Genomic DNA, 19,697 nt, shown 5'->3' with positions numbered 1-19,697 from the left:
AAGGCAATGCAGAATTTTCTGTTGATTCTAGCAGTAAGTGGATTAGAGATCTATTTAATGCAGGTTTCAATAACACTGCAATGTGAAACTTATCTTCCAGGGAGCAAACTAGATGGTTGTAGTTATCAAGGGACACCTTATTAAAGTTTGTATCCCAGGATTGACAAAATTTTGGATTTTTATGAGGCCTGATTATTCTAAATGAGCAAAAACAAAGGTTTAAAAAGTTATAGTGTATTTTATACGACTTATTTATGCCAAAGGCGTTTGTACTTAGCTTCACGTTTTGCAAGTTCAAGTCACAAGTAATTCACACCACACTAGGAGGTCTGTTGAACATGTTTTTCCTTCACAGGGAGTCATAGTAGGCGATCTCTAAGGCAGCCCCAGTGGCCCAGCTCCTGGTATTCACGCCCTGTGTGATCACCTCCCACACTGCCAGTCTGGGGGACTAGGAGAACTGTAGTAGCGATGGGATGTCATTTCTGAGGTTGAGTTGTAAAGCCCCAGTGTGACGTCTGCCTCTCTCTCTCTCTCTCTCTCTCAGATTACTTTCTCTGGGGGAGCCAGCTGCCATGTCCAAAGACCCTCTGGCTGTTCTCTGGAGGAGACCACACGAGGCACTCAAGCCTTCTGCCCACAGCCACGTGAGTGAGCATCCTGGAGGCGGATGCCCCAGCCGCAGCCGTTAGGTGACTGTGGACTACAAGCCAGCAGCTTCACTGACGCTGCGTGGGAGGCCCTGAACCAGAACTGCCCAGCTACCCAACTGTGCTGCTCTGGGATTCCTGATCCTCAGAAACTGTAAGGTAATAAGTGTTTGTTATTCTGAGCCACCCGATTTGGACTGGTTATACAGCAACAGATATCTGATGTGGGAGCCGGTACATGACTACTGACTGAGAAGCCCTGTGAAATGTCACTTCCTGAATTCAGGTAGTTACTGCTCAGTCACTGGCCAGGACTTCACCACGAGCATTATTTGTTTAATGATATCAGCCTGGTCTCTTAAGGTGAGCTAATTAGTGACATTCAATCCGTGTTCGTGTCTCCTTTCAAAAAACGCACATAGGAATAGAGTCAACTTTTAGCACTGTCATCCCCCATCACTGCCAGGCATTACCCCATTCACGGCTTCATCCTGAGGAGGAACAAACGCCTGGGACATCTACTGGTCCCTCTATCCTTTCACACTTCTTATTTGATTTAGCTCCAGGGTAGGACCGCGAATTTCACTCACACCGCAGCTAGGATATGCAGAGAAAAATGTAGCTCTGTATTTCTTCCATAACAAATCTGGTTTTCTTGCCACTGATTACTGGGGGACAAACAAACCAAGACAATTGACGACTAGCTTTAATACTTTGGTTAAAACATAAATCTGATTTGCAAACGTAAAAGGCACTTTCCACTCAGACTTTTAGGAACAGAAACCCAGCACGACTTGTCTCTCAGATTGTGTCCCCGGCTTAGCACCTCGCTTCATTTCAAGAAGGCATCTGGGTATGTGGCGGCAGTGGTGAGACTTACACGATCTTGTGGTGGAGGCAGAATCAGGGTCCTCAGACATGCTGTCCTCTGGCTCTCTGGCTTCTGGGGTGAGGCCTCACGTCCTGTGAACCTCTGTGGCCACTTCTGGCTATTGTTTCTTCCTCTTTGTCTCGGTCAGTGCCTGCATGTTCTGCAGGACACAGCCTCCAGCTCCGTTCCTGTGGGTGCAAAGCACCTCTGAGTTCTGAAGGTGACTCCTATTTGGCTCCTGTCTGGGCCACATCCTCCAAAACTCTCAATGCAGAGCCACCTGGCCGAGGGAGGGTGCTACTCTTTGCCCCAGCCAGATTCTCAGGTATACCTGGGTCCTGTTTATGCTGTTTGGAACCACGAGTGGCCCAGGGAAACTAAGTGGCCCAGACTTAGGCCTGCCTCTACCTAACCTCGCCAAGCCATCAAGCTGATTTTGGCGTGGCTGTGTACAGGCTGGTACAGCACAGCTACAAGACAGCGTTCTTCTGTCGTCCTGGGAGCCCCCACCTGCCCTCAGCCTGAACGTCAGTGACCTGATATCTGATATCCACACCCAGACTAGGCTGAAGCCCAGAGCAGTCAGACGGTCTGTCGCACGATGGAGTGGTCACACAACGTGATGGCCTCCCCCTCCTCCCTTTCTTTCTGTCTGGTCTCTTCTATCTTCCCGGCTCCCACCCGCTTCTCCTGTGCAGTGTCCACTGCAAGTCCCCTGCAGGCCTGTGAGCCTTATTGCCTTGCTCCCCGAGTCCCAGCACAGCTGGAAGGATTATCTTCTTTATACCCTGGAAGAAGAAGTGTAAAGAATAAAGGGATTTTGAGTCTTAGTAAAGCTCCATGTTGCTAAAAGTTCCCATCTTGAGTGTCAGAAGCCAAGTATAACCTCAGTCTTTTCCTGCTCATTCTGAAACAAATCTTAATTTCTCATGCAGATGGTTGTCTTGGGCCAAGTTGGGTGAAGATCATGAACTCAGAAAGGCAAAGAAAAATTCACACTTGTAATTTTCAAAATATTACCTCCATCGTATCTGTCTGCTCTTCTTCTTTATTATTGGTTGCCCATTTATAGATTACAGTTTGTGAAATGGAGGCAGTGACAGTCGATTTTCATTCAACTCTATTCCATTTGCCTTCCAGTTGCCTTGGAAAAGCCCCTGTGAGTCTCCTCCTTGTGTCCCCCTCCATCCACTTTTCACCGACACAGACCATCCCATTTTCTGAGGGCCCTAGGGTGTCAGTGTGTAATGTTCAGTTGGGCTGATGTGCAGTGAGACTGGCTCTTTTGTCCTTGGGCAGTTGGAGCAGCTGCATATGCATGAAGCTCCCGCAGGAGAGCAGGATGGTGATTCATCGGGGGGCCCTCGGGACACTCAGCGAGAGACGGCGGAGCCTGGTCTGTGTCTCCTCCACGTTCCTGCTCACATCTCCTCCCTCAGCTGCAGGAGATGAAGGGGCCCCACCCAGTCAGTTAGTCCTGACTCCGAGAGTCCTCATAGCATCAGTAAAGCACTTTCCCGTCAGCACCCCCGCAGCGCAGAGCCCCCCAGCCCTCAGTAGCTCCCCTTGTGTTTAACATGACTCATGTTTATTTCTGTTTGTTTGTTTGTTTTTGTTTTATATATACATATTTTATTGAAGTATAGTCAGTTTACAATGTGTCAATTTCTGGTGTACAGCATAATGCTTCAGTCATATAGGAACATACATATATTCTTTTTCACCATAAGTTATTACAATATATGGAATATAGTTCCCTGTGCTCTACAGTACAAACTTGTTGTTTATCTATTTTATATGTATTAGGTAGTATCTGCAGATCTTGAACTCTTACATATTTCTTAAAATCAGACCTGCTTATACCTTCCACACGTGACTAGATCTCTTCCTATTGCTTTCACGTTAAGTCAAACTGCATAAGACTATCTGGAAGAGAGTCTTTATCACATTCTTTCATTCCTTCCTTATCAGTGGCTCCGGCTGCATTCCTGGTCCGGCTCCTGCAGCTGCTTCTCTCAGAATCCTCCGCCCTCAGGCAACTCGCTGCCATGCCTACAGCTTCCATCTTTCCTCTTTGTAGGTGATGATACTCAGTGTCTGCTCCTACTTTCATTTAAAGGCGACTTACAGGGAACATATTTGCTGAAGGAGACGTTAACATTTGCGTTAGTCAGCTCCCGGCTTGTCTGTGTTTAAGGCTATGGTAAATGGTAACCAGCAGTTACTGACCATTTCCTGTACCTGAGGCCAACCATTTAGAAGCGTGATTTCATTTAGTCTTCACTGAAAACGCTAGTTATTATTTTCTTTCCATTTTATAGATGAGAAAACTGAGGCTTGGATAGGAGAGTTAAACAAATTGCCCAAGCAGTTGGGCAGTTCTCTGAATGGCAGTGCCAGGGTTCACACCCAAGACTGTCTGTCTCCAGAGCTTCTGCCCCTCCCTGGTCAGCTTAGTTCACATCAAAATCTCAAGGCTTTGTCAGATACATGTCTTATTAAAAGTCACAAATGAAGAGGAGTCAGCTTCCTGGAGACGTCCAGTTGTTCAATGTCTTCTAGGCACTACCAACTCGGGTGATTGCCAGTGAACCCATTAAGGTCTGGCCTAAGCCCATTCATGTCCCTGAAAATGAGCAGCAGCGTTGGCCTCTGGCTCTTCGAAAGCCCCTATTCCTGTGACAAGAGCCCATAGAAGCATCTACAAGCAAAAAATTGGTGCGTGCCTTGTCACAGTGGGTGACGCCTCTTCACCTCTCTGAGACTAGTGCCCAATAGGAATCAACTCTTTTAGGGCAATGTCTTCACCCCACATCACGGCATAAACAATAATGCAGGAATCGGTGGTCCTTCATTCCTCCTCCTGGATTGCCAACCCCATGTGTGACAACTTTCTCCGGTTTGCTCATTTTGGCTGAAAGAGGTTATTTGAGGGAGGCAGTGAGGAGTGAGGGAGGAGCTGGGTGTTGAACAGAAAGAGGTGATGAGTGAGGAGCTGAAGGCAGAGCTGTTTCTGTTCCCTGGCTGGCCCAAGAGCTGGGCTCTGACTCCTGAGAAGCTACAGGGGCCGCTTGACAAGAGGCCTGAAATCTCTCATGGTGTGCACAGTGCTGCATGAAGGCCCAGGTGACATGATATCTCACAGAATTTGGGAGAAGCACATTCTTCTGTTGCTTTGCAGAACACAACGGCTGCAATCACAGGGCTCTGGAAGATTTCTGAAGGTGGAGGTGCTGGCCACGCCCACTGGAGCTCATTTCTATAGAATACAGCCAGCAGTGGAGGGGAGGTGTTCACCTCACAAATCTGTAGCTTGCAGCCTAAATGATGAGGCCTGACAGTAAGGGAGTGTGTGTCCTGAGGAACTCCTAAAAGCAGCTGAGGACATTATAAGGGATGGAGTTGATATCAGAATTATGTTGGTGGGGAATCTGAACTGGCTGAATTGTAGGACAGCAGTTGCTGAAACTGTAATTTGGCCAGGAAACTAGAGTGGCATGTGAACTTTCAGGTTTCTGCATCTTCACAGCAATTATAAATACCATGTGTGTGTAACGGCCTCTTCTCTGTTGGATATTGATAAAAACCCCGTGTTCCCAATGGCTTGACTAGTATTTCCCACTGGATCCCTTTGTTCCTTTGTAGCCCCAGGTCCTGCTTGATCTTTTTTTGCTCCCACGTCAATCCACATACCACGATGTCCATGCCGTGTCGACTAACTTCAAAGCTTGGAGCTCATACACTGCAAAAATGCAAAGAATTTTGTCTGTGGTTGCTTAAACTTCTTTCTTCCGTATAAGAACTTTCTGTCTTGCAATAGATCGTGCAAATCTCTCAGCTACATTTTGTTTGCATTGCTCTGTTTTTAATGGCTTTATTTCTGAGATTGAATGCTTGGTGGGAAGACTGGGGAGTGTGACTCTCCCTTCATGGTAACAGCTGAGCTGGTGCTTTCAGCTAAAATACCTCTGAGTATTTTTCATGGCTGCTGGGGAGAGATGATCCTTGCCTTCTTGACCTTCAATTGGAAGAAGATGAACAGCCAGGTTATGAGCTAGCTGAAAATATCTAGTCTATTTTTCAGAAGCTCTTTCCTCTATGGTGGTTCTGTGTCCCACAAACACCCTTTCTTCTCCCTAACACTCCCAGGTTGTATGAAATTTATATGCTCTATTAAAAGGAAGAGGTACAACTTAATTATTTCATCCTACTTAGATATGGCTTGTGCTACAAGTATTCATGGAAAATAAAGTACACCAATTCCAGGTAGCAGTTGACTTTACAACTGCCGTCTAAGGTGACAGTTTCTCTAGAACAGTGCCTTAAAACAGAAATGGGCATCATTTATTTCCCTGCACTCTAGGTAAATTTGTTACAAAAGGAGTTTAAATTAAATAAGAACAGCAGCAAATACTTCCCCACTTAACCTTAATCATAGACATTTTGATTATAGAAGTGGTTTATCAGCAAATGCAGTTTGGTTATCATTTCTTTTCCTGTCTTGAAAACTGGATCCCATGCACCATGAAGGCCTCAAATGGCTTTTGCAGCTATTGGATTATTTTAAACAAAAAAAGGAAGCAGCCACAGAATAATTGAATCAGTCTTGTTAGATAGATATAGCTCCCGGCCATTTCTTTCATTCTACATTCTTGTCCTGCAAAGACTCCTTTCTGGGCACTATTTCAGTTTTGTTTTGTTTTGTTTTTTCCTGTTTCCAAATTCGCTGTATGTTCAAGATAGTCTGCTTTATCTTTACATTTTACATTCCGAGAATTCATGTTTAAGCAACACACTGCCTTTAGAAGAAATCAGAATGCATTAAGTTTCACTGGTTTCCTTTTGCAAAGATTCCTTTTCCTTTTAGTTTTGAGATTGTTAGTCAGTGAAGTCAAGTGGTAAATCTGTCCTCATCTGCGGTGTGTTCAGACTACTGACTGGAACGCTTTGGGCTGACATGATTTAAAAAAAGAGCCCCAATCCCAGTTTATTTGGCTTTACTTTCCTTTGTTTTCAGTGATGTATGAAATTTCTTTTAGGGTATTACAAATTTTCTTCCAAATTTTTCTTCCCTTGTCAGCTGAAGAAAGCTCCCTTACGTCACTTTTGCCATTGGGGCCATGGCATGCAGATTTAACAAATGCCTAAAAACATGTGTCTGATGTCTGTCCTGGAAACCCAACGCAGCCAGCTTGAAAACGTCTCTGACAGAGGCAGGACAGAAATAGAGCATGTTTTCTGTCACATTAATCTTAAATAATGTGGCTTTGTTAGAAGGAAAAAAAAATCCTTCTAGAAATGTTGCATTGAATTTATGTTACAACTGTTAAGTTATCTATAACGTTCTAATTGCATTTTGAAAAGTAGTTCCATCAAAACACACTTTAGAAGAGTAATTTTCTACTTACCATTTCATTTGATATGGGATGTGGGGGTCATTTTTCAAGACAGAACAAATTTAATTTTCTTTTTACTTTTGACTTTTTATTAATGAAATACTCATTAATTAAGAGACATTTGTGAAATTTGAAAAAGAGGCTGATAGACTGTCCAAGAGCACTGAAAAAGACAATTAGTTCTGTTTCCACCAGGTTTTCTACATTTTATTTTTCTAAATCATTCACATGGAGTTCATGGTTGGCAAGTTCCAAAAGTACTTTTTGCTTCCTCTTTTTGAAAAGGGAGAATGTTCTCATTTTTGTGAGAATGTCTTGATCTTGTTTTTGGAAAGAGGGCCATGACCAGAATAATAGAGTGTCTTTTAAAGCCTAAAGCAGAGATCCTGATGCCAAATTGGCAAAACTAAAGCAGCCTACTTCCAAATTTAGTAACTGCTTTCTGGCTGGTACTGAATTCACACTATGCTATTTATGTTTCCATTTATTAGTGTGACTTTTTTTTTTAGATAAAAACTCTGAGTTGTGACCATTAGAGCAGGCAGTCCACGGACTAGACCAGCAAGCTGGGATGTACGTTGGCCATTATTCCAGGCTCCTGATCCAAATTCTGTCTCAGGCACTTGAACAGCTACAGATTTTGTACAAAAGACCTTGAAATCTCAGCTACTCACTGTCCATCCCAGCAACAAGCAGACCTCAGGCCTGGGCAGCAACTCTGGAAGACTGCATTAAACACGGTGCTTCAATATAGACTAAAATCATCATGAAGAAAATAGATATTTAAGAAGTTTGGAAGTTCTAGGAGTATCGTGGTTCAAAAAGAATAGAGTCTTTGTCTTCAGTTACTATATAGCATGCAGCGATAACTCATTATATCGAGATTGTACAGAGTGTGGCGGGAGAAATGAGGCAATTCTCTGAATAATATTCATAAAAACAAAGCTACTTATAATTCTCTATGTGGCTGTTCCTAGGGGTAAATTTTTCTAGAATATCTAGGTAAAATGATTCAGAATGGTGGTTTCGATTCTTTGCTTGACATCTTTAAAGTAAATTTATTTGCATAACAAATGCACTTGCATAAAATGCATATAAAAATACTCAGTCCTATGTGCATGACTAGATTAATTACAATGAAGTACGCAAACCTGTGTGACCACCCTGTAGGTGGTCTGCGCCCTCAAATGCCCAATTCATGCAGATCCCCCTCAAGAGCACCTATTACAGGAGTGGAGTTACCAGAGCGCCTCCTGCTGCTGCACCTTCAGGATCCACTGTAGGGTTCACACCAAGGCTGCTCTCAGCCAGTGACCACACGTGCCCAGAGTCTTGGACCAGGCCACTCCTGCCCAGTGAAGGACTCCTTCGTGGCCAGTCTCTGTTCTGGAGCCCCTTGCAAGTCTGGCCATGGTCTTTTCAGAGCTGCACTGCAACCTGAGGCTCTTCAGGCCAAATTCTCCTTCTCTGCCCCTCTTTCCTGGTGGAAGCATTTCTGGAATAAATCTTACTTGATTATGATGCATTATCCTTTATATATAAGACTGGATTTTATTTAGTATTGTCTCATTCAGAGTTTTTGCAATTTTTTTCATGAATGATATTAGTCTGGACTTCTTTCTTTTGGCTGGTTTTGTATCAAGGTTATGCTGGCCTTGTAAACTGGAGTGGAGCATATTCCCTTTTCCCTTATTTTTTGGAAGAATTTGTGTTATTCAGTAATGTTTCTTTCCTCAAAGATTTGGTAAAATGTGTTAGTTAAGCAATATAAGCCTAGAGCTTAAATTTTAGGGGCGTGGAGGTTGCAGTGAAGGCTTTAAATTATGGATTCAATTTGTTTGACAAACACAGCACTATTCAAATTTTTAATTTTTGCCCTTGATTCAGTTTTTCAACTGTAGTTTTCAATTAATTTTCCTATTTCATCTAAATTTTCAAATTTATTGACATAAAATTGTGCATGATACCCTGTGAGTATTCTTTCAATGTGTACAGAATCTCTAGTGATATTCCCTTTTTCATTCATATTATTGATAAATTATGCCTTCTGTATTTTATTTTTTCCTATTCAATCTTGCTATAGTTTCACTTATTTTATCAGTCTTTTCAAAGAATTGACTTTTGGATTTATTGATGTTTTCCTATTATATTTTTCCTCTAATTCATTAATGCCTGCATTACCTTACTTCATATCTTTAACTTTCTTTGCATTAACTTGTTATTCTTTTTCTCACTTCTTATGGCAGATACTTAGATTATGAATTTTTAACTTCTGTTTCTTTCTAATAATTATATTTAAGGCTATAAAATTTTCTCTTAGTTTAGATTTTTAGATGCATCCAACAAATTTTGATAAACTGCACTTTCAGTATTACTTAATTTAAAATACTTTCTTCTTTGACTCTGAATGGGTCCTTCAGAAGTGGATTGTTTACTTTTGAAACAATTTGCTAGTTTTCCATTTATCTCTTTTAAAATTGATTTCTAACTTAATCCCAATGAGTTCAGAGAATATTCTTTCTATGATTTCAATCTGAAATTTATTGAGACTTGCTTTTCAGTCTAATGTATAGTTTATTTTAGTAAATACTATTTTTACACTCCAAAAGAATATGGATTCTGTAGGTGAGGGATGCAAAATAAATTAATGAGATTAGATTTGATAATTATGGTCCAAATCTTCTCTATCCTCAGTAATACTTTGTTGTTGTTCTTCTAATTATAGAAAGAGATACATTAAAAGTGCCCAGTATGATTTTGAATTTGTCTTTTCCTCTGTATTCTGCCAATATTTTTAAAATATACTTTGGAATTGTGTGATTAGTAGCATATAGATTTTAAGTTATTGCAATTTCCTCTTTTGTTTTTATAAAATTTGATATTCTATCTCTATTATCTACATATTGGCTGCAAGTCTAAGTTTTTTATGTTAGTATAACTATAACAGCATTCTTTTTGTCATTTTTTGCATGATACATTCTTGTCTATTCTTTTACTTTCTTCCTTTATGTGTCCTTATATTTCAGGTGAGTCTACTGTAAGCAATGTATAGTGTTTTTTTTTTTTTTTAATTCCATTTGGCAATCTTTGTCTTTTCATTGGAGAATTCATTCAGTTTATATTTAATGCAACTACTGGTATATTTGCCTTTAATTCTACCACTTTTTATTTGTTTTTTTCTCCTTAATCAAGTAATGTTTATTATTCAGTTTCACTACTCTATTAGCCTTTCAGTTATACAGTTTATTTTTACTGTCCCTTTAATTGAGCTGAGATTAAAATATGCTTGCTTGTTTCTTAAAAATTCATATATATTCGTACTTTTACAATCTTCTTTGACAATGAAGGCTCTTAGACCACTTTATTTCCTTTTCACGTTTAGCACTATCATTGTGCAGTTTAATTCTGTGTATATTAAACTTCACTATATGCTATTTAACACAATGTTCACTTAGATTTACCCACATAATTACTGTTTTTCAATGCTTTTTATTTCTTCTTGCTGGCCTGTATTTTTTTAATCTGAGATAATTCAACCTGTAAATTTCTTTTAATACTTCTAATTGCACCATTTAGAGGCTGAATGACTTTGGGTGTACTCTAACTTCTTAAGACTCTGCCAAGTGGGGATAAACTGGTACCTGATTTATGTAGCTGAGTGGTTGGAATAAGATACTGCACATACAGGTTCTGGTCACTACCTGACACTTAGTAACCTCTCAGTTAATAGTAACTGAAATTTTAATTGATTTCATTTTTACTATTGTTATTATTTTAGATTTAACTATATGTGTTTGCTTATGTTTCTATTACTCAAGTTAAAAAAAATAATATTTTCATCTAAAATTATTTTGCTTGCTGCTTCTTTGAAGCTTCTATCCCAAACAATAAATCAATTTAAGACATATTTTGAGACTATTGAATACTGTAACAAATCAGTTTATGTCAAATAGCTCCTTCAGAGATAATTCTAGAAGAGAGAAATACTTGGAAAAATCAAATGATTAAGTGGAAACATGGGCGTTCCTTTGCATGGTCAACAAGATGGTTTCATATTTGTTGTAAAATATTCAAACCCTGTGGGCCATCATTTTACATAGCAAAAGCGAGACAATATTATATAAAAAATGAGTCTCAGGTGGAGAAAAATCACTTTGATATTTCAGGTCACTAGTAGCAGTTCAGGTTATTGACTGGTTCATTTAAAAATGTGATTATCATTTAAGATGTCAAAACAGTTGTTAATTTGATGTCAAATGTGGATGTAATAATTATTATTACTATTTGGGCTCTAAAGGGCAACACTTAGTTATTCCAGCTTAATTCAATTAACCTTTGAAGAGCTAAGTGCCATTAATGTGAGGACCAATTATCATTTTGTTTTTGCAGTTTGAGTTTGGCGACATATCTGGACACCAAAGCAAAGCAATTGTTTGTATTGAGTTTCTTAATTAATAGCCTGACATATGTTTTTAAAAATATAGTAATTATACATTCAATATATGACAGACATTCTACCAGATTCTGGAGATATAAGAATAAAGTATACCCCATGCTCTCAAAGATCTCATAGTCTAGTGGGTATGCTGGACATTTAATTTTAGGCGTTGAAGTGTAAATCTTAGTGGTTACATTCCTCCTCAAAAATATTTATATCCTAATTTATAAAAATAATCCTTGATTCTTGTGATAAGTTTATGTGTCAACTTGAATGAATTTCTGGGTCTGTCTGTGAGGAAGTTTCTGGAAGAGATTTGTATCTGAATGGGTAGACAGTAAATTGAACCCCCCGCCCCCCCGCCCCGGCCATGTGGAAAGTCATCATCCAGCTCTCTGAGGGCAGGAATAGAGCCAGAAGGTGGTGGAAACGAGGATTTGCTCCCTTTCTGCCCGACTGCTTGAGATGGACATCAGTCTTCTGCCCTCGGTGCCCTTGTTTTTAGACCTTCAGTCTTTGACTGGAAATTACACCATTTACCTCTGGCTCTCAGGCCTTTGAACTCACACCACTGACTTTCTTGAGTCTTCAGCTTATAGAGGGCAAATCATGGGGCGTCTCAGCCTCCATAACCCTGTGAGCCAAGACTTCTAATCAGTCTCTTTCAGCCAATATATGATATTGATCTGTTTCTCTGGAGAACCCTGACTAATACAATTCTTAAACCCAATCTGAAACAATCAAGATTTCAATTAAGGATGGGACTGATACTCAGATAGGCATAGGAGTTTAACTAGTAAAAACTTAAAATTTTAAAAAAAATGTATTCAACTATAAATTTTCCTTTTGAGTATTTATGGTCCCTGGGATGGAAATGAGATGAAGTGGGATTTATGTACAGTTTGTCTTTGGTTATATCAAAGTCACAGAGGACATAGACACACTGACATTTTTAATATTTTCATATTTAAAGTATGTTAGGAAAAATATGTATTACCACATTGTAATATTATAATGAAAGGTCTATATTTTAAGTTATATATAATAAGAGATAAAATATATCAGTATCATTCATATATATATGTGTGTGTGTGTATATATATATTTGTTCTTTGTTTTTGGCATACAGTTTCAAAAACCCTTGAAATTTTCTAAGTCTTATTATTCATAAGAATCTCCTTTCAACCATGCCCGAGTTTATGCTAGGAAGAGGGGGCTCTAGACAGCTTGAGGATAGAGGCTGGTCACCGGTAAAACTAACCATGTGATTGGAGGGTTGACATTTTCAGCCTCATCCTCTGCTCCTCCCCCCGACTTCTCGTTTAATCTCAATGTTTGCATTACTAGCAGATGTTTCTTTCACTACCACTTTATATGTAATGTTTGCCTTATGTAAGAATAAGACTTCTCACAAACCTTTAAGTAATATGGACCCTGTGGGTTGATATTCCTGTTTTATTCCATGGCTTTTGTCCTCTTGCCCCAAACTACCCTCTAAGCCCATGGGTATCTTCTCTGTACCCCCACCCCAGTCCCTAGGCTACACGGGAAACGCAGCTGGAGGAGGAGAACCCAGTCTGCAGAAAGTGGTTCTGAAACATCAGTGCAGATCAGACTCACCCTACGGAAGTTTTGTAACAATGTAGATTTCTGGATTCTAGCCTAGAAATTCTTATTAATAGTTCTGGCAGTGGGTCTCAGGAATCTGCATTTTACCCAATACTCAAAGTGTGCCTAACACTGATAACCATTGGACTAGACTGAGCAAAACTGTTCTAGCTTTGGTCTCAGAAAAGTGCATGACCTGATTCAAGGAGTCAACCTCTCCAGTCCTCCCTTCCTTATCATAAAAAGAGAGGATTGATTAGATGTACTTGACCATTCCTTCCAGCTCCACAAAGTTCTCACACTCCTTGATCTGTCATACTTGACTGCAAATAAATCATGAGGAAAGCTGTAAGATAAAAAATAAAGTCCTCCCCAGTCGTGGGGTACAGATACTGAAAGATAACTCTGCTTTATTCATAAATAATGCTCAAACTTCCTTAATAAAGTCCTTTCCACTTTAAAAAAAACTGTACTTTATCATTCCAGTGCACTAAGTTTTCTACTTTTGTGGCTGTGAGTCATTTAAATTAAATCTAAGATACTGCTAGAGTGTAACAGTGTAATTGGTCTCATGTATTTCATTATTGTGACTGTCAGTACTGTATCTCAAAATTTTCATCAGCATACTAATAAATGCCTTAAGGAAATATAATTTATTATTTATTCATTGGCAGAGAAACCTATGAAAATATTTTTATAATAATTATGTTTTTAAAATTCTCATTACAGCATTTATATGATTCTCAATGAATTATTTTATTCCTACCCTCCCTCCCCCACCAAAAAAAATAAAAAACAACCCTCCATATTGCTATATCTAGGGTAATCACAAAGACACAGACTTTTACATTAAAATTTAAAACTTTGGCTGGGGAAGGGAGAGCATATAGCCAACAGGGAGGGGCTGGTGCAGAGAAGCCAGAGGATGAGGCCTTGAAGTTCCAGGTATGTACTTGTTATTTTTCACTTTTAAATGTGGACATTGGCAATAATATACAGAACACAGAGAACAAAGAAAGTAGAAAATCTAGATCTAATTAATAGCTGGCAGTAATAGTCTGTGTAGGCAAACAACTCTTATGCAAATACATCAGTATGCCTGCCTGTCCCCCCCGCTCCCCATTTCTAGCACACTCAGATCTGGAACACAAGGATCAACGCTCCTTTCCCCTCAAGAGACTGTTAAAAGATGTGAAGAAGAAAGAAATCAAATTGTGGAGACAAGCCCACCAGCAGACCCGTAACAGAATAGAGACCCCAGACAAACACTCACACATACATAGTCAACTAATTTTAGGGGTCAAATAATTTGCAGGGAAGAATCAAGTGTTACAAAGACTTTAGAAAATGAGTCAAGTGTTACAAAGACTTTAGAAAATTTTGAATAATGTGGGCTTCCAATGGGATACTGTGTAACTCCTGAGGAGCTGGGGGGGTACGCCCTTTCCTCTGTGCACACACATCCTAGACGTTTATCTGCTCCTTAGGAATGAAGGGCTTCGGGAGTGATGTCCTTCAGTGGGTCTCTGGCTGCGTCTTGCAACATCCTACATTGTGCTAAATCTCTTGTTTTCTTTCTTCTTCCGTGCACACGCCCCTCTGACGAGGTTAGATTGATGCAAGAGAAAAACTGATAGTTAATTTTTTAAATTGAAGACAAATTACTGGGAGGTTGCATTTTTCTGCCCATTCAATGCCTGGAAGAATTTAGTGGGAGGCAAGGGAAATTCAAAGGCATTTTTTGAGCTCATGGCCTTGCCAGCACCACACTCCTGAACAGGGTGGCAATGTGCTGCTCCCGTTTCCACCCCCACATTCAACCAGTTTTCGTCTCCTTCTGCATGGGATGTGGTGTTATCAATAATACGAATAATGCGGTGTTACAATATTGATTACTATATCGGGCAGGAAACAGATGGCTCACGTCAAAGGGATGATTGAAGAAGGCTGAGTGAAGGGGCTGTTTACAAAGGTGCAGCACTGGTGAAGGAAACTGACGTGCGATGCTCATCAGGCCAGAGCCAGAAACAGGACCAGGGTTGGGGGGTGTCATCACCATTCCGTGGCCTGAGAGGCAAGAGGAGAGAATAGCCATCAAAACCCAAAGAGAGCTCAGCTGTAGGACAGGGCTGCCCGGCAGAGCCTGGTGCAGAGAAAAGCAGTGATGTTAACCCCGCTCCGGCGTGGAGGGAGCCCAGGCAGACCGCTCTGCCTTGCTGCTCTCAGGAAACCTGATGGTTCCCTTCTCCCCACCCACAAAACCCCCATGGTCAGACTCTCAGGGCAGAGGGCAGAGAGTGGACCTTGAGGGCAAGTGGAGAATACTCTGCCCAGCGGAAAGATATGTAAAACCAGACCTTTACAAGGAAAAATCAAACAGACCTTTCAGAGCAAATCTGACAGCAGCCCTATCACCTCCTTATCTGTGTGTAAAGACTGGCTGGCCTCACTTCTCCTTTGCTGCTTATTTGTGGCTTCTCTTCAGCTTTGAGGGAGAAGAGGTACAATAAGTTCTGGGTGGGGAGCAGCAGGAGGATGCTGAGAAAGTTCTGGGGAAGTTTTCACTTTCCTGATAAAAGTTACAGAGAAGGTAATGTTGTCTTTCTTTCTTATTCCTGCTTGTAATGGGTACTAATGGCCAGCGTGGAAATAGCCATCTTTCAGCAATGAGGTAACAAGACTGAAGGATGCTGGTCCTGAGATTGTTAAACCATTGATCCAATGTCAACAGTGCCTACTTCCAGATAGTTTAAGTGGGAAAAATAACCTCTGGTTGTTTCCCAAGTCTTTGTCCACTGGGAATGTGGTACTTGATCAGATAATGGGCTGAGTGGAATGGGTGTGACAGTGAGACTGATTTCAGGAGCATTTACAAGAAACTGGAACTGAAGCAGATTTGGAGGCAAAGCTCAAACATCTAGACTCAGACAGGCTGAATTAGGGCATCTGTGAGACATCTGTGCAGAAACATAGAATGAGAAGTTGCATTTATGTGTCTAAAAGAAAGGCCTAGCCTAGAAATAAAAATTTAAAAATACATGTTATATAATGATAATACATGTCTTAGGGATAAAATGAGAGCCTATGTTTTCCATGAAGAATGTCAAGGACCAAGTTCCAAGAACTCCAATATTTAGAGCTTAGACAGAAGAAGGGATGCTCCCAATGGTAGATTTAGCAAAGAGCCAGGCAGAAGTCAAGAGAAGAATGAATTCTTAGAAACGAACAGGCAACAGTTTTTGGTGCAATGGAGAAGTCAAGTAAATCAAGGAAGATGCTTGTCACTGATAATATTTAGAAAAAACTAGTTATCGGTGGTTGATCTGATAGTTCAGGAAATAGGATGCCATACCCAGCACGGCTTTTCTCTATGAGAACAGTGCCCCCAACCTTATTTGTTACTGGCACAATTTAAATATTAACTGAGAGCAAAAGCAAGGAGTAATTCTCTTTTGCTTCTAGTTTCATCAGTAAATGCTGTTGTTTTCCAAGTCTGTTGGAATATCTGTTAATGAAAAAGTTACAATAAAGAGAAGGAAGGAAGGAAGGAAGAAAGAAAGAAAGAAGGAAAGAACTAAAAAGAAAGAAAGGAAATGTAAAGAAAACAGAAAGAAATGAGGGACTAAAAGCCAGTTTCTTCTTACTAGATGTTACAATTGGATTAAAATAATGGTCCTAAACATTGAGTTAGAAATGGAAAATTTTAATTAAGAACTCAGATGCTTTCTCTGTTCTTTGTCATTAGAGTAACAGGTCCCAAACTGGAAAACATGCTGAAAGTGGACAAGGACCGAAAGCTCTAACAGGATGGCATTAGAATGACTGAATCTTATAGACAATGATTTGATCTGCCTCTTATCAAAGAATTATTTCAAGAGAGCCAATCTCTCTGAACCTTGAATTTCTCACTTGTAAGATGGGAAAGAATGACAGCCTTGAAGACACTTGTGAGGATAAACTATAAAAATGGGGGTGTTGAACTAGTTTCTAAGACCCTCCCCAAATGGCTTCACTTGAGCCCTGGCCTTCAGTACAGGTTCTCCTGTCACCCAGGAAGCACCGCATGATTTGCTCCTCATTGTTCTGAGTTTGGCTGTTTCTTTTCACTTTCGTGGCAAGTAAGCCCTTGATTATCCTTGAGTGGCCTGGGAGAACTGAAATTTGGAAGGGCCGAACAAACTATTTCCTCTAAAGGAATACGCTTCTGGCAGATAGTCATCTCACCTGTGATGACTTAGGGCTTAAAAGTTAGCATCTTCTGCTGACATCCGTTCTAATACTCACCGTCAGCTGCTGCCGGCGTCAGCGTTGCGTGAGAGTCAGCAGTGATATTATTCTATTGTTGATTTACTGCTGTTTCTGCATGTGTGGTGCCGAACCACACTTAGGTTTACTTATGGTTATATTTAGCCTTCTTCTTCTCATAAACCTTTTAAGGCACTATAAAAAGGAATCCTTTCTCTCAGTGAGATGGATTTTTATAACAGCTTGAAACTTCAGAGTTTTTCGGGATTCAATGGGAAGATGGCATGCTTGATAACTCTAACCCTGGGTCAGCACTTTTAAGACGTGGTTCTCATTCCTCTTCGGCCTTTGCCCGTGGTGCCGTCTTGAATCAATAAACGGGAACTTTCTTATTTTCTTGAGCAGAAACATCTGAGGTCACGTGTATTTTAAGGAAATTGTCAAGACACTATCTCTATAATCCAGAAGTAAGAAACACTATCCATTTGGCATACTTAATTTTTGACTGTCTTTATAGCACTGTACTAAATACATTGAAGATACAGAAAATAATCAATAGATCCTTCCCTTTATATGCTTATGTTCTTTAGAATAGATAAGACCAGCAATGATGTCGCACCAACAATATAGCAAGTAACATATAGTCTGTAAGGGGGTTCAGAGAGAGAAGAGATTATTTCCAGTGGAAAAGACTGCAGCTACAAGATAAAATTTAGATTCCTTGACATCTTAACTACATTACAGTCTTTTCTTCATCACTCACCTGCTTATTTTCCTGTGGACTTGTCTATAAGTATTCCCCTGACATACTCTCTGCTCCCAAATAACCATATGCCTTGGCATCTAGAAGTCCTTACCCATGCTGTTGCCTTCTCCTGAAATGCTCTTTTCCACCTGGTAAAAGCCATTGGTTCCTTAAAGGCTGATGATTTTGTTGCTGCCCATGTGATGGTTCCACTGACATCTCTGTTAATCATTTTGAACTACGGGGCCCCAGAATACATTATCAATAACTGTTAGCTGTTATTTCATGACAAATCATTTTTCATGATGAATGATAAAGTTATCGTTTTAATATGTGTCTCTCTCCCTTCAAAAGTGAGAGCTCTGATAAGGAAAGGACTTTGAGCTATTTATCATTGTATTCCTAGCAAGTAGCAACATTCTTTGCAACTTAATAAATATACATAGTAAATATCTGTGGATTAAGATAGTATTTATATTAAGATAGCATAATGGCCAGACCAAGCAGAGTGATTTCCAGGTACCCTAACCTCTCCAGGAAGAATGCCTTTTATACCCACAACCTTCTTCTGACTGGCTTCATACAAACAAATCACCCCATAGTCTTTCTATCCCAGCCATGGCTTACCGGAGCAGGCACAGAGACTGAGCCCAAAGGCCTTCATTTACCCAAGGGTCACAGGTTGTTGAGTATATATAACTGCCCTTTACTGGCTGGGTGAACCAATCAGATCCTCTCAAGGAGCTTCAGCAGTGTCAGCACATTTTTCAGTAGAGGCAGAGACAGAGTTGCTGATCCATCTATGATGAAGCAGGAATGTTGAAACCACAGACTCCTGCTGTTGAGCAGGCAGTCAGTTACCCTGGTTGCTGGATGTTCATGCATCCAGAACCACATTCAAGGATCCATAGTCCTGAATAGACTGATTGCAATAACACTGAGTTGTTTTCCTGTTTCATGATACTTATATAAAGCCTAAACAGGTAGAAAAGAGGATGTATGAGTAATAATAAAATTTATTTTTATTGCCGTTATAGACTTAATGTTTGTCCCCCTTCCCCAAGGTTTCTATATTAAAGCCCTAACCCCCAGGGGAAATACTTTTGGAGATGGGGCCTCTAGAGAAGTAACAAAGGTTAAATGAAGTCAGAAGGGTGGGGGCCTGATCTAATTAAGTTGCTGACCTTATAAGAAGAGACACCAGAGAACCCCCCCTGCGAACAGTATACACCCTCTGTGTACATGCTCCAAGGAAAGGCCACGTGAAGACATAGTGAGAAGACAGCCATCTACAAGCCAGGAAAAGGGCTCTCACCAGAACCTGAACCCTGCCAGACCTTGATCTGGGAATTCCAGCCTCCAGACGATGAGAAAATAAGTTTCTGTTGTTTGTTATGGCAGACTGAACTGACTAAGACAGTTGCTTATAAAATAATATATATTGATTATGGCAAATTTGAAAAATACAGAAACACACAAAGAAGAAAAATATTAGCCATCTAAATAACCACAAGAGATAAGCACTGTTTACATTTTTGGTGTGTGTCTTATAAATACTTAAAGGATAAATGCAAGTTTGGGCCCTTTATTGTTTAGCTAGTGGGCAACCATTGAAAGTGACAGTCAAAATTATGCTTCAGGAAGATAGATTTTTCTGTTCTCTAGATAGAATTGGAAAGTTTGAAGATACTGGGGCAAGTTAGAGGTTATTGTATCAAATTAGGCTATGCCAAAAAGGCTTCAG

General features: G+C 40.2%; 1 long non-coding RNA gene across 3 annotated transcripts in view; it reads left to right on the top strand.

Annotated features, from left to right (window-relative positions):
* The window catches only part of LOC105066215 (uncharacterized), a 442,677-nt gene that overhangs the window by 379,057 nt on the left and 43,923 nt on the right, over positions 1-19,697 (top strand). For all 3 annotated transcript variants that reach the window (XR_012511653.1, XR_835025.3, XR_006723529.2), the window contains one exon: positions 548-809. This is a non-coding gene — a long non-coding RNA (uncharacterized LOC105066215). The remainder of the gene's footprint in view (positions 1-547; positions 810-19,697) is intronic.

This window comes from Camelus bactrianus, chromosome 14, assembly GCF_048773025.1.
Source record: "Camelus bactrianus isolate YW-2024 breed Bactrian camel chromosome 14, ASM4877302v1, whole genome shotgun sequence".
In the NCBI taxonomy this organism is placed as follows: domain Eukaryota; kingdom Metazoa; phylum Chordata; class Mammalia; order Artiodactyla; family Camelidae; genus Camelus; species Camelus bactrianus.
This window is presented reverse-complemented; position numbering and strand designations above follow the sequence as displayed.